Source organism: Loxodonta africana, chromosome X, assembly GCF_030014295.1.
Source record: "Loxodonta africana isolate mLoxAfr1 chromosome X, mLoxAfr1.hap2, whole genome shotgun sequence".
In the NCBI taxonomy this organism is placed as follows: domain Eukaryota; kingdom Metazoa; phylum Chordata; class Mammalia; order Proboscidea; family Elephantidae; genus Loxodonta; species Loxodonta africana.
In genome coordinates this window covers 94,321,591-94,336,441 of record NC_087369.1, presented here as the reverse complement: position 1 = coordinate 94,336,441, position 14,851 = coordinate 94,321,591, and the positions used below count along the sequence as shown (strand labels likewise).

The window sequence follows — 14,851 nt, the reverse complement described above, 5'->3', positions numbered from 1 at the left end:
TAAGCCTTTCTGGTTCCAAAGCTCTTAAACCTTCTAGCACTCAATCAATATAGAACCAAATTTACAGTGTATGACTTGATTTTAAGACAGCCAGCTCCTGACTTAAAGAATCTTAGATTCCCCACCCCATCTTCACTAGAGGAAGAAATGGAACAGGGATGTCTAGGCAAGGGTTAAGTGGCTCCAGATAGGAAGGTTAGAGGGCCCTGTGAACAGGAAGACAAAGAGGTCATTAAACAATCAAGCAATTTGCACATTCAAATTAAATTGAATTGTTATAATAGTAAAAGGCAGGGCATCTTTCCCTTGAATTAATCAGGAAGAAAATACTTACTGTAGTGCTATCATCTACAGTGCCTGTATAACCTACAACTAGGAGTAAAATAAGACTCCACATCCTGAAGCCTACAAAAATAAGTGAGAAACTTGCTCTGGTAGATAACTATTTCATTAAAAAAGTAGAATTTATTACTTTTATTTTATTATAAAAATAATTCATGCTTGACACAGATTATTTGGAAATATTCAGAAAAACAAAAAGATGAAAATAAAAATCACCTTAATCCCATTATCTAGACATATAACCCTTGGTAACATTCTGATGCATGTCCTTCCAATCTTTTTTGTTCATTTAATGAGCATGAATGCATCCTCTTTCTATGAGACATCGCAGTTCTCTGAAAATATGTGGTTGTGAGGTCTGAGTACCATCATGAAGGCCCTAAAACCCTTGCCTGCCAGTCCCATTCACCCCCAAAACCAGTCTTTGTCTAATAGTGATAATAAAAATCACTTTCTACAAAGTGGTTGAGCTATCAAAGCCTGGCCCTACTTACAGATCTCATCAGCAGTGCCTATGAACTTTGAGAATTAGAATATCAAGGTAACTTTTATCACGATCCAATTTCAAAAATGTATTCTGATAGTTTGTGAAGCTATTGTTGAAATAGATATAAAGAATTCCTTCAGCCACCTCAGGACTATAAAAGAGGCTTTTCCTTTAGCTTACCAAATCCTAATGGAATTCTGTAAAGATTGTTTTCAATTAAAGCTCCTGAATGAAAATATATCTTTACAAAAAATCAGCAAATTCTATACAAAAGATGAAAGAGCCTCAAGGAAAATTACTTGTAGAATTTAGTCAAATTCCATTAGCTAGTTATGAATAGATATTATATTATTGACCAAGTTGGATCAACACAAGAAATGTGAACGAACAAGCTTACCACAGTATCACACCAATTTTGGAAAAATTAAAACTTCTAGCAGTGTTAAAGGACAAAGTCCATTATGATGTAACACCAAGACAAATTAGGAAATTCTGATGTCACATCTGCAGAAGATTCAGAGTGGTGGAAAAGCCTTAAGAAAGAAAACAAAAATATATATATATTTTAAAGTTTTTGTAGTATTTTAGTCTTTACAAACACTTTTATGCACATAATTTAGTCCTCAGTAGTTTTTATTTATTGTAATTTTAGGAACACTAAATCTTACAGAAATTAAATGGATCATTCAAAGGTAGTTAGAAGCTGAACTCAGGTCAATCTAACTACAAAGTCTTGGCTGTGAACCACTACACTGTCTTGCCCCCAGATTACTTTAAATTAGTGATATCTAAAATTTTTTTTAATATTTTAACCACTGATAATCCTTTTCATTGCTTCATTTTCCCCCACAGATCCTTATCCTGAAATATTTTGCTTATAAAAAAGTTGCATTCATTTTCTGATCTAAGGCATACCCACCAGGTTCAAAGAATTCTAGTAAAAAGTCAAACAAAAAGGTTAATTTAGCCTGTGTGATTTTATGAATGTTAAATATGATTCATCCATTGGGCTATTTGATAAATAGAAAAAAAATTAAACTTAAGGAACCCCATTGCTATTACATATAGAGACTATTGTTTGAGAGTGAATGATTACTCTGTGATTTTGAAGGCACTTTATGATTATAATATTTGATGATATTTATAGAATAGAGAGGTTTCACAATTTACACAAGGTCACATAGCTAGTGAAGCTAGAAAACAATTTACTTCTCTTTGACTGCAAACAATTTCTGCTATACTAAGTTTATGCCATGTGATGGTCACAGATGAGACAGTGATCAAACTGAGAAACTCATAGTCCTCCTGGATTTTCAGTCTCTACTAAATTATTAGAAGGTCTTTGCAGAGAAAACCAGCATAACTCCAAGCTCAATATTTTGCAGAATTCACTCATTTAAACTGGAACCATTAACGGTATTGTCAGAGGGGCTTTTTACCATAGACGGGACTAAGAATATGTGGATATCAGAAAAGTAGAAGAAGCAGGCAGAGTATAAAGGAAAGGGAAAATTTAATCTTTTTAGTCTGATACTTGGTTTTATTATGTTTTTCATTATGACTGAAGCCACCAGTTTCTTTAATATTTTAATTTTTAAATGGATAGGTGCTAGACCTAATAACTTCTACTAAAAAGATGACTATGAATAAGAAAAAAAAAATAAGAGTATGCTGTAAATACAACTTCTGTGTCCAGGTGAATCCAGGAAATAGTCATCAACGCACAGGGTTCCCACCAAGTTTTATGTCTGAGTGGCCAAATAAGAGTCCAGGTAATTATACTGTTCTCCCATCTTATGTTAAATGTCTTAACTAGGGCAAATTCTTAATAATCCATTATTTTAATGTTCTTTTTCTTTTTTCATCCCAATGGTAATGGGATTCATATATATGCATCAGTAAAAAATCTGTTGCCATCAAGTAAATTCCAACTCATAGCAGCCCTACAGGACAGAGTAGAACTACCCCATAGAGTTTCCAAAGAGCACCTGGTGGATTCGAACTGTCGACCTTTTGGTTAGCAGCCATAGCTCTTAACCACTACGCCACTAGTGTTTCCATATGTATGCACATAAACACCTAATGTATATAACACATTTACCAGGTGTTTTGGTTTCTTTTGGCATTGACTACCCTTACCATTACATTTAAAAAAAATAATTGTATTTATTGTGTTGTTGTTAAGAATATACACAGCAAAACATACAATTCAACAGTTTCTACATGTACAGTTCAGTGACATTGATTACATTCTTTGAGTTTTGCAACCACTCTCACCCTCATTTTCTGAGTTGTTCCTCCCTTATTAACACAAACTCACTGCCCTCTAAGATTCCTATCTGATTCTTCAAGTTGCTGTTGTCAATTTGATCCCCTATGGATAGTTCTCAAAAGTATATAATGTTCGACGCAGACATTTTTTACTAGTTAAGTTAAACTATTGCTTGGTTTTAAGAAGACTTCAACCTAAAGGCCCTTCAACAGATGAATGGATAAACAAAATATGGTACATACATAAACAGTGGAATACTACTCGGCCCACAGGAGAAATGAAGTCTTTTTTTTTTAATAAAAGTTTTTATTTTTTTGTCATAATCCAATTCTAATCTCTGTTACTGTAAATTGGAAAATTTTATTTTCTACTGCATTAAATTTACAAAAAGTTCTCCCACATCACATCAAAGCATTCCTCATATTTTATTTCCAATGCTCAGACACTTAACGAATGAAATCATTTTAATGAGTCTCTTTTGATTAAAAAAAAATTAGCTCTTTCAAATACATTGTCCAAAATTTCTGTGTGTCAAAAAAGATTTATCCTACAGTTACCTACACAGACGTGGTCAAAGTGTTCCCAGTTCAGTATGAATGGATGTTCTCTTGAATACAAACTGAATGTTAGGGAAACACTGGTCACCATTATCCACCGACCCACCTGGAGAAGTTCTTCATTAGAATTCTTCCTCTGCCTGTTTGCTGTGGGACTGCTAGGGCTGCTGCAACCGCTCATTGGTATCAGAAACAGTATGCTCTCCATGGACCTTATTATCTCTTGTGCGGATGTTCACAATGCCACTGGCTTTCTGTTTTCTCACCAACAACTAGAATGAAGTTATATTGTGCCAACTGGGCATTTCTGATCTTAGTCAAGGTACAGCCTGGATCCAGATCAACATCCACAGTGAATTTAGTATGATGGAGTTTTTGCCGTATCTTTTGGACCTAGCCATCACACGTAGGTCCCACAGGAACTACTATTGCATGGTGAGGAGACAGCCAGAAGGGCCGTTTGCCTCCATCGTTTTCAGTGAGAATAGCAATCATTCTTTCCACTGATTCCAAGATGGCTCCATGAACAATCAGTGGTCTTTTCTTATCACCACCATCATGGCTTACAAAAGTCAGGTTAAATCTGATGGGCATCTGAAAATCCAGCTGGATTGTTGCACACTGGTGGTATAGACCAATTGCACCTTTAATTTGTATGTCGATCTTTGAACCATAGAAAGCTCCATCTCCAGGGTTTAACGTCCACTTTTCACCAAATTAATTCAGGTTATTTCGCAGTTGTTTCTCAGCTTAATTCTGTACTTCGATATCTCCAAGGAATTTTTCTGGGCAAGTAGAAAGGTTCAGTTTAAAAGAAAATCCAAATACACTACACACTGTACATAGAAAATCCATACAATCTTTTATTTCATCCTCAGTCTGCTCCATGGCACAGAATATGTGAGCATCACCCTGCTGAAATCTTTGCACAGGGATGAGTGCTGTGAGTGCTCCTGAAATCTCATTCCTATGATGTACCCCCAAATCAGCTACTCACAGAGGCAACTCTCTCCAGCATCTTGGCTGATGATCAAACATAATGCAGTGTTCTGGACAGTTCATGGGTTTCAGAGCATATAGCTTCTTCTCCACCTCAAAGGAAAACATTTTCTCACTGTAGTGCTGCCAGTTTCCGAGGTCATCCTGAGTTGGCTGTTGTAGATGTTTGGGGTGACCACCTCCTTTAATCCTCATTTCCTATATTCACTCCTCATAAACTCGGTAAGTATATTATAAATGTAGGCTCCCTTTGGCAGGAAAAAGCAACTTCCAGGGCTGAGTTCATGGAAGAAATATAGCTCTTGGTCCCTCCCAATTTTCCTATGATCTCGGTTTTTAGCTTCCCTTTAGAACTTCTCCCACTCTTTCAACATTTTAGGATCTGGGAATGAAGTGCCATAAATTCTCTGGAACGTTTCCATATCTGCTTTGTTTCCCAATATGTGGAGGAATTTTGTGCATTTTTAAAGTTTTAATTTTACCAGTGCGTCTGACATGAAGACCCGGCAGGGATCTATCAAAAGGCCACACCTATAGACTGTGGTAATTAGAGTATTCACTTTTTCATTCAGCGTCCAGCATTTGAATTTGTTATACTTAAACATTTCCAGTGAAGTTTCTTTCTTAACTTCCAATCTTTCAAAAGTTTGTTTTTCTTTAATGATTTTCTTACATAAAGCTTCCAAAGAAGAAAAATCATTGCTGGACACACCTCCTTTTTCAAGGTGTATCGACGGCACTGGCTTTGGCTTGGCTTATGTCAGAATAGAATCCCTCTATGGGTGGACCATAACAAGAACATCCACCACAGACTCTTTCTATAGCTTCACCCATTATGTGAGCACTTGAGTGCTAATATATTGCTTGAGCTTCTTCATCCTCAAACTTGAAAAGCCCCAAGGTATATTCTTCTTCCAGAGGGTGGTCTAGGTCCCAAACAACTTTATTCATTTTAGTAGTAAGTGTTGTCAGTTTTCCAAGATTCCGTATCAACCTGTTTGCCATCAGGTAGAGTGACTTTAGTTGGCTTGCTGTCTTTTTCTGCCAGAATGGAATCACGCTCTGCTTTTAGTTTATTACGCATCTCAAGAAGTGTGTTAATATATTCAGGCTAAGGATTCAACTCTGCTCTACCTACATCCCCAGATCCTTCGTTATTCTTCTTCTTCCCTTCTTCTTTTCAGTTCTTCTCCTCAGCACCTACCGGCTTCTCTTCACCTCCCATCTTTCCGGCAGGATTTCTGGATTTCTCCTCAGATATCAGGGAGGCACAAATGGAACATGGAACCCAAAAGGGGTGGACATGGAATACTCAAGAAATATAGTCTCGATAAAAAAAAAAAAAATTTTTTTTTAGTCTTGATACATGCTACAATATAGATGGAGCTTGAAGACATGCTGAGTGACATAAGTCAATCACAAAAAGACAAATATTTTACGGCATCAGTTATATAGACAAGAAAAAAACATATACAGAGACCAAAGTTTTTTAGTGGTTACCAAGGGTGGGAGGGAGTGGGAAAGTGGGATTATTGCTATGGAGCAATAACTGCATTGATTAACGGTAGGATTGCACAGCCAACTATCGTATGTGCAGTCCATAAGTTGTATACCTGTAAAAATTGGCAAAAGTTGTGTGACAAAAATATTTACAACTCAAAAAAAAAAAAAGAGTAGCTGCTGAGGCTGCTCATATACAACGAAACAAATTACAGGATTTTGTTCTTTGGTTTGGATGTTTAGGGTCATGGTTTCATGGGATATCACAGTTAATTGGCCTCATAATGTGTTTGAGTTTCTGTTCTACCTCCTAGTTTATTGTGTAGTTCGTGGGGTCTTATCATTACTTTTATAAGGATCGATATAGAATTAATTTCATAACCTGGGGAGGAAAGGTGAAGAGTTACATGAATACTAATTAGCAAGTGAGCAAAAATTCGTAATAATTATCTTAGTAGACAAAATAGCTGTTAACAAATAAGAGGATGAGGGATATAAGTGTCATAACTGAAAGAAAGAGACGGGAAAATGTGCTAATCGGTCATGTTCAAGTACCTCAGACTGCTCTTCACCATCAGGATTTCTTTTAGACATTTAATAATTTTAACTAGGTAGAAATTTGTCTATATATACTAAAGAAAATTTAGAAACGTAAATTCTGTACAATGGAGCAATGTTTTCCTCTTAGGTCATTCAAATTCCTCCTTCAGGGTTTTTTCAATATCTACATGCGATCATCATTATTATTTACTTAACATATAGTAAAAAGTTCTTAAACCATTCTATAAGTCTCATTTCTATTAATAAGATCTTCAAGTAAATCTCCACAGCAAATATTGAGCATTATACAACATACCCTTAGAAGTCAAGTAACTCACACATTCCTGAAGTGTGATACAATATGTTGTTGTTGCCATTAGTTATAGTAAAGTCTATTCTGATTCATGTGATACAGCATAGTGAATATTAATTTGGGGATTAGGAATGACCATGTGACTATGTGTTTTCAATAAATATTAGAGAACTGTCTCACTTTTGCAATTACCTCCAGCATTTAAAATACAACCTCTCAGGACTCTGTGGATCTGAAATGGCTATAATAAATCCTCCACTTTCTTATAGCCCTGGATCTTATTTAATGTACAATTTTAACAAGCTACATTTTGCCAAAGCTAAGTAGCAAATCAGAAGAGGAGATTAAGGGATTGTAGGCAGGCATGGTAAATGCAAGAGAAGCTCTTGATATTATAGGAAGTATAAAATTCTTGATATTATGAGAAGTATTTGGGAATACCCAAACCCAGTGCCGCTGAGTCGATTCCGACTCATAATGACCTTATATAAATTCAAGAATTTCAGGGTCCATCAAGGAAGATACTGGCAGGAGCACACAACAAGCTTTATTGGGCAGTGCTTGGATATTGTTGTATGAGAGGAAAGGTGTCCCCCAGGAAGCGAATTTCTGGAGACAGCAGTGCAAGATCACCATCCAGAAGAGGAATAGGGCAAAGAACCTCCCAGAGAAGGAGAAATCAGAGAGTGGGTTTCTCTGTCCAGGCGATGTGGCACAGCAACAAGGTGAGGAGTCTATGGATCAGAGAGCTCCAAAGAGTAGCAGTGGTTTTGGGGTATTTTCTAGCTATAGGGTTTGTCTTATGTATGGTTAGCAGATGTTGGGTGTGATTTTGTGGTTTATTTAAAGTAAATAGGCCATGATTTCCAGCATTGCGTGGTTGTCCTCCATATTGTGATTGCAATTTTATGTTAGAGACGATTAGGTTGGGATAGTAACACCACCCTTAACCAGGTCACACCCCTGATCCAATATAAAGTGAGTTTCCCTGGGCTGTGGCCTGTATCACCCTTTATCTCTCAAAGGAAGCAAGCAGAGAGTGGGGGACCTCATACCACCAAGAAAGCAGCACTAGGAGCAGAGCACGTCCTTTGGACCGGGGTTCCTGTGCCTGAGAAGCTCCCTTGACCATGGGAAGATTGAGGACGAGGACCTTCTTCCAGAGAAGACAGAGAGAGGAAGCCTTACCCTGGAGCTGATGCCTTGAATTTGGACTTTTAGCCTACTTTATGGTGAGGAAATAATTTTTTCTTTTTTAAAGCCATCCACTTGTGGTATTTCTGTTATGGCAGCACTAGATGACTAAGACAGACATCATGCTTGGTAAAGTAGAGGGTCAGTGAAAAACAGTTAGAGCCTCAACAAGATGGATTGATACAGTGGCTGCTACAATGGGCTCAAGCATGACAACGAATGTGAGGATGGAGCAGCACCAGGCAGTGTTTCGTTCTGCGATATATAGGGTCGCTATGAGTTGATGGCACTGGGTTTTTTTTTTTTTTATGAGTGGGAACCTACTTGATGGCACCTAACAGCAACAACAACAATAAAATTGCACTAAGCCGCACAAACTTACCTTTTTAGGTACATAAGGAATACAGGCATCATAGGGAGCCTGGTGAGCCTGTAAGGAAATTAAATGACTTCCTCTACCACAATCATCCCATAGTCTTACCCCGGACAATATTTCCTGAACTTGGGTTTAACTCAGAATTTGAACAGATTTTTACTCAGCAGAAGAGCTCTCCAAGCACTTGCACCAAGAAAACACACTAGCCATAACTCCCCAACGCCACAAACAAGATCTTCCAGTGGATCCCTTGGTAGTATCTACCCTAGGATCACTAATTACTGGGACAGTAGGAACATTGTGTGTGCAGGACAACACTGAACAAAAGAAACACAGTCGAGTTTAAGGAGTTGTAGTTGTTAGGCACCATGGACTCGGTTTTGACTAATAGTGACCCTATGTGCAACAGAACTATACACTGCCCGGTCTTGCTCCATTCTCCCAATCGTTGCTATGTTTAAGCCTATTATTGCAGCCACTGTGTCAATCCATCTTATTGAGGGTCTTCCTCTTTTTCCCTGACCCACTATTTTACCGAGCATGATGTCCTTCTCCAGTGACTGATCCCACCTGACAACCTGCCCAAAGTATGTGAGACATAGTTTCGCCATCCTTGCTTCTAAGGAGCATTCTGGTTGTACTTCTTCCAAGGCAGATTTGTTCATTCTTTTGGCAGTCCATGTTATATTCAATATTCTTCTCCAACACCACAATTCAAAGGCCTCAATTCTCCTTCCATCTTCTTTGTTCATAGTCCAGCTTTCACATGCATTGGAGGCAATTGAAAACACCATGGCCAGGGTCAGGCACACCTTAGTCTTCAAGGTGACATCTTTGCTTTTCAACACTTTAAAGAGCTGCTTTGCAGCAGATTTGCCCAACACAATACGTCATTTGAGTTTTGACTGCTGATTCCATGTGTGTTGATTGTGGATCCAAGTAAAATGAAATCCTTGACAACTTCAATCTTTTCTCCATTTATCATGATGTTGCTTATTGGTCCAGTTGTGAGGATTTTTGTTTTCTTTATGTTGAGGTGTAATCCATACTGAAGGCTGTGGTTTTTGATCTTCATCAGGAAAAGTTCTAGAATTCTCATTCTTCACAATATTATCCATAATTTGTTATGATCCACACAATCAAATGCCTTTGCACAGTCAATAAAACAAGGTAAACATCTTTGTGGTATACTCTGCTTTCGGCCAGACCCATCTGACATCAGAGATGATATCCCTGGTTCCACATCCTCTTCTGAATCCTGCTTGAATTTCTGGAAGTCCCCTGTTTATATACTGCTGTAGCCACTTTTGAATGATCTTCAGCAAAATTTTACTTGTGTGTGATATTAATGATATTGTTCGATAATTTCCACATTTGGTTAGATCACCTTTATTGTGAATAGGCATAAATATGGGTCTCTTCCAGTCAGTTGTTCAGGTAGCTGTCTTCCAAATTTCTTGGCATAGACAAGTGAGAGATTCCAGCCCTGCATCCGGTTGTTGAAACATCTCAATTGATATTCCGTTAATTCCTGGAGCCTCTTTTTTCATCTATGCCTTCAGTGCAGCTTGGATTTCTTTCTTCAGTACCACTGGTTCCTGATCACATGCTACCTCTTGGAATGGTTCAACGTCAACCAATTCTTTTTTGGTATAATAGCTCTGCGTATTCCTTCCATCTTCTTTTGATGCTTCCTACGTCAATTAATATTTTCCCCATAGAATCCTTCTCTATTGCAATTTGAGACTCGAATGTTTTCTTCAGTTCTTTCAGTTTGAGAAACGCCCAGCGTGTTCTTCGTTTTGTTTTTTCTATCTCCAACTCTTTGCACATGTAGTTATAATACTTTACTTTCTCTTCTCAAGCCACGCTATGGAATCTCCTGTTCATTTTCCTTTACTTCATCATTTCTTCCTTTTGCTTTTGCTACTTGACTTTCAAGAGCAAGTTTCAGAGTTTTCTGACATCCATTTTGGCCTTTTCTTTCTTTGTGTCTTTTTAATGACCTCTTACTTTCTTCATGTATGATGTCCTTGATGTCATTCCACAACTCATCTGGTTTTTGGTCATTAGTGTTCAAAGTCTCAAATCTATTCTAGAGCTGGTCTCTAAATTCAGGTGGAATATACTCAAGGTCTTACTTTGGCTCTCGTCGATTTGTTCTAATTTTCATCAGCTTCAACTTGAACTTGCATATGAGCAATTGATGATCTGCTCCCCAGTCGGCCCCTGGCCTTGTTCTGACTGATGATATTGAGCTTTTCCATCATCTCTTTCCACGGATGTAGTTGATTTGATTCCTGTGTATTCCATTTGATGAGGTTCACATGTATAGTTGCCATTTTTGTTGGTGAAAAAATGTATTTGCAATAAAGAAAATGTTTGTCTTGCAAAATTCTATTGTGTGATCTCCGGCATCATGTCTATCACCAAGGCCATATTTTCCACCTACTGGTCCTTCTTGTTTCTAACTTTTACATTCCAATCACCAGTAATTATCAATGCATCCTGATCACATGTTTGATCAATTTCAAACTGCAGAGGCTGGTAAAAATCTTCAATTTCTTCATCTGCAGCCTTAGTGGTTGGTGCATAAATTTGAATAATAGTTGTATTAACTGGCCTTTCTTGTAAGTGTGTGGATATTATCCTATCACTGACAGTGTTGTACTTCATGACAGATCTTGAAATGTTCTTTTTGATGATGAAAGCAATGCCATTCCTCCTCAACCTGTCATTCCTGGCATAGTAGACCACATGATTATCTGATCCAAAATGGCCAATACCAGCCCATCTCAGCTCACTAATGCCTAGGATGTCAATGTTTATGCCTTCCATTTCATTTTTGAAAATTTCCAATTTTCCTAGATTCATACTTCGTACATTCCACGTTCTGATTATTAATGGATGTTGGCAGCTGTTTCTTCTCACGGGCATGCCCTATCAGCAAATGTAGGTCTCGAAAGCTTGACTCCCTTCTTGTCATTAAGGTCAACTCTACTTTGAGGATGCAGCTTTTCCCCAGTCATCTTTTGAATGTCTTCCAACCTAGGGGGCTCATCTCCCAGCACTATATCAGACAGTGTTCTGCTGCTATTCATAAGGTTTTCACTGGCTAATTCTTTTCAGAAGTAGACTGGCAAGTCCTTCTTTTTAGTCTGTCTTAGTGTAGAAGCTCAGCTGAAAGCTGTCCACCGTGAGTGACCCTGCTGGTATCTGAATACCTGCGGCATAGCTTCCAGTATCACAGCAAGAAGCAAGCCCCACGGTACGACAAACTGACACGTGGGGGAGTGCAATTCTAGGCGATGTTGATAAGAGCACATAATGTTATAGTCAATGAAGCTGGCATGTTATTCACTTTGTTTTCATCACCTGGGTAAACTAAATTCATTATGGCCTTATCCCACCATTGCCCACATATTAGCCTTTGCATATTGTTGTTGAATGTCAATAGTTAGGGAAATAGACTCATCTTTCTAAGTGAGGTTATGGAAAAGAATGACAGGGGATGCAGGAGGTTTTATGATTTGTGTATTAAAAATGAATTGACAGAGGCAAGCATGTCCAGCATGCCATCTTGTTTATTTTAGTGGGTAAGATTATATGCATGTCTGGTTTGGTGCTTAATTGTACACCTCTTTTCGTTTGGATTAGCGTGTACTGGTGATTGAGTTGATTGTTAGTAGTAAATAACATCGGTGAGATTCCATGTTCTTGTTGTTAGGTGCCACTGAGTCAATTCTAACTCATATCGACCCTATGTACAACAGAACGAAACACTTCCTGGTCCTGCACCATCCTTACAATTGTTGTTATGCTTAAGCCCATTGTTGCAGTCACTGGGTCAATCCATCTCGTTGAGGGTCTTCCTCTTTTTTGACAACCCTTTACTTTACCAAGCATGATGTCCTTCTCCAGGAACTGATTCCCCCTGACAACATGTCCAAGGTATGTGAGACATAGTCCTGCCATCCTTGCCTCCAAGGAGCATTTTGTTTGCACTTCTGAGGCAGATTTGTTCATTCTTTTGGCAGTCCATGGTATATTCAATATCTTCACCAACACCACAATTCAAAGGCAACAATTCTTCTTAGCTCTTTTTTATTCATCGTCCAGCTTTCACATGCATAGGAGACGATTGAAAACACCACGGCTTCGGGCATACATACCTTAGTCTTCAAGGTGACATCTTTGCTTTTCAATACTTTAAAGAGGTCTTTTGCAGCAGATTTGCCCAATACAATTTGTCTTTTGATTTTTTGACTGCTGCTTTCATCTGTGTTGATTGTGGATTCAAGTGAAATGAAATCCTTGACAACTTCAGTCTTTTCTCCGTTTATCATTATGTTGCTTATTGATCCAGTTGTGGGAATTTTTCTTTTGCTTATGTTGAGGCGTAATCCATTCTGAAGGCTGTGGTCTTTGATCTTCATCAGTAAGTGCTTCACATCCTCTTTACTTTCATCATGCAATGTTGTGTCATCTGCATAACGCAGGTTGTTAATGAGTCTTCCTGCAATCCTGATGCCATGTGTTTCTTCATACACTCCAGCTTCTCATATTATTTGCTCAGCATAAAGATTGAATGGGTATGGCAAAAGTAAACAACGCTGATGCACACCTTTTCTGATTTTAAGTCACACAGTATCCCCTCGTTCTCTTCCAAAGACTGCCTCTTGATCTATGTAAAGGTTCCTCATGAGCACAATTTAGTGCTTTGGAATTTGTATTCTTCATAATATTATCCATAATTTGTTATGATCCACACAGTCAAATGCCTTTGCATAGTCAATAAAACACAGGTAAACATCTTTATGGTATACTCTACTTTCAACCTGGATCCATTCAATATCAGCAATGATATCTCTGGTTCCACGTCCTCCTCTGAATCTGGCTTAAATTTCTGGCAGTTCCCTGTCAGTACACTCCTGCTGCCACTTTCGAATGATCTTAAGCAAAATTTTACTTGTGTGTGATATTAATGACATTGTTCAATAATTTCCATATTCAGTTAGATCTGCTTTCTTGGGAGTATGCATAAATACGAATCTCTTCCAATCAGCTGGCCAGGTAGCTGTCTTCCAAGTTTCTTGGTGTGGAGGAGTGAACACTCCAGTCCTGCATCCATTTGTTGAAACATCTCAGTTGGTATTCTATCAGTTCCTGGAGCCTTCTTTTCACCAATGCCTGCAGTGCAGCTTGTACTTCTTCCTTCAGTACGTTGGTTCCTGATCATATGCTACCTCCTGAAATGGTTGAATGTTGACCAGTTCTTTTTGATATAGTGACTCTCTGTATGCCTTCCACTTCTTTTGATGCTTCCTGCTTTGTTTAATATTTTCCTGGTAGAATTCTTCAATATTACAACTTGAGACTTGAGTTTTTCCTTAGTTCTTTCAGCTTGAGAAATGTCAAGTGTATTCCTCCCTTTTGTTTTCCTACCTCTAGCTCTTTGCATATGTCATTATTATACTTTACTCTGTCTTCTCAAGCTGCTAGTTGAAATCTGTTCAGCTCTTTGACTTCATAGTTTCCTCTTTTCATGTTAGCTACTCAACATTCAAGAGCAAGTTTCAATGTCTCTTTTGACATCTATTTTCATTTTTTATTTCTTTCTTGTCTTTTTAAGGATCTCTTGCTTTTTCAAGGCCATATTTTCCAACTACCTATCCTTCTTCTTTGTTTACAACTTTTGCATTCCAATCACCAGTAATTATCAATGCATCCTGATTCCATGTTCAATCAATTTCAGACTGCAGAAGTTGGAATCTTCAATTTCCTCCCCTTCGTCCTTAGTAGTTGGTGTGTAAATTAGAATAATAGTCGTTGCCATAGATTGAATTATGTTCCCCCAAAAGTGTGTGCATCAGTTTGGCTGGTCGTGATTCCCAGGATTGTGTGATTTTCCTATAATTTGTAAATCCTGCCTCTATGATGTTAATGAGGGGGAATGGGTAGCAGTTGTGTTAGTGAGGCAGGACTAAATTTACAAGATTGGATTTAGGTTTGAAGCAATTGTTTTTGAGATATAAAAGAGAGAAGAGAGACGGGGGACCTCATACCAGCAAGAAAGCAGTGCCAGGAGTAGAGCGTATCCTTTGGACCCAGGGTACCTGAGTGGAGAAGCTCCTAGTCTGAGGGAAGATTGATGAGTAGACCGACAGAGAGAGAACGCCTCCAGCTGGAGCTGATGCCCTAAATTTGGACTTTCAGCCTACTTTACTGTGAGGAAATAAACTTCTCTTTGTTAAAGCCATCTACTTGTGGT

General features: G+C 38.2%; 1 pseudogene; it reads right to left on the bottom strand.

Annotated features, from left to right (window-relative positions):
• Positions 1-3,780: 3,780 nt before the first annotated feature.
• LOC100677561 (threonine--tRNA ligase 1, cytoplasmic-like) lies at positions 3,781-5,912 on the bottom strand (annotated as a pseudogene).
• Positions 5,913-14,851: the final 8,939 nt, after the last annotated feature.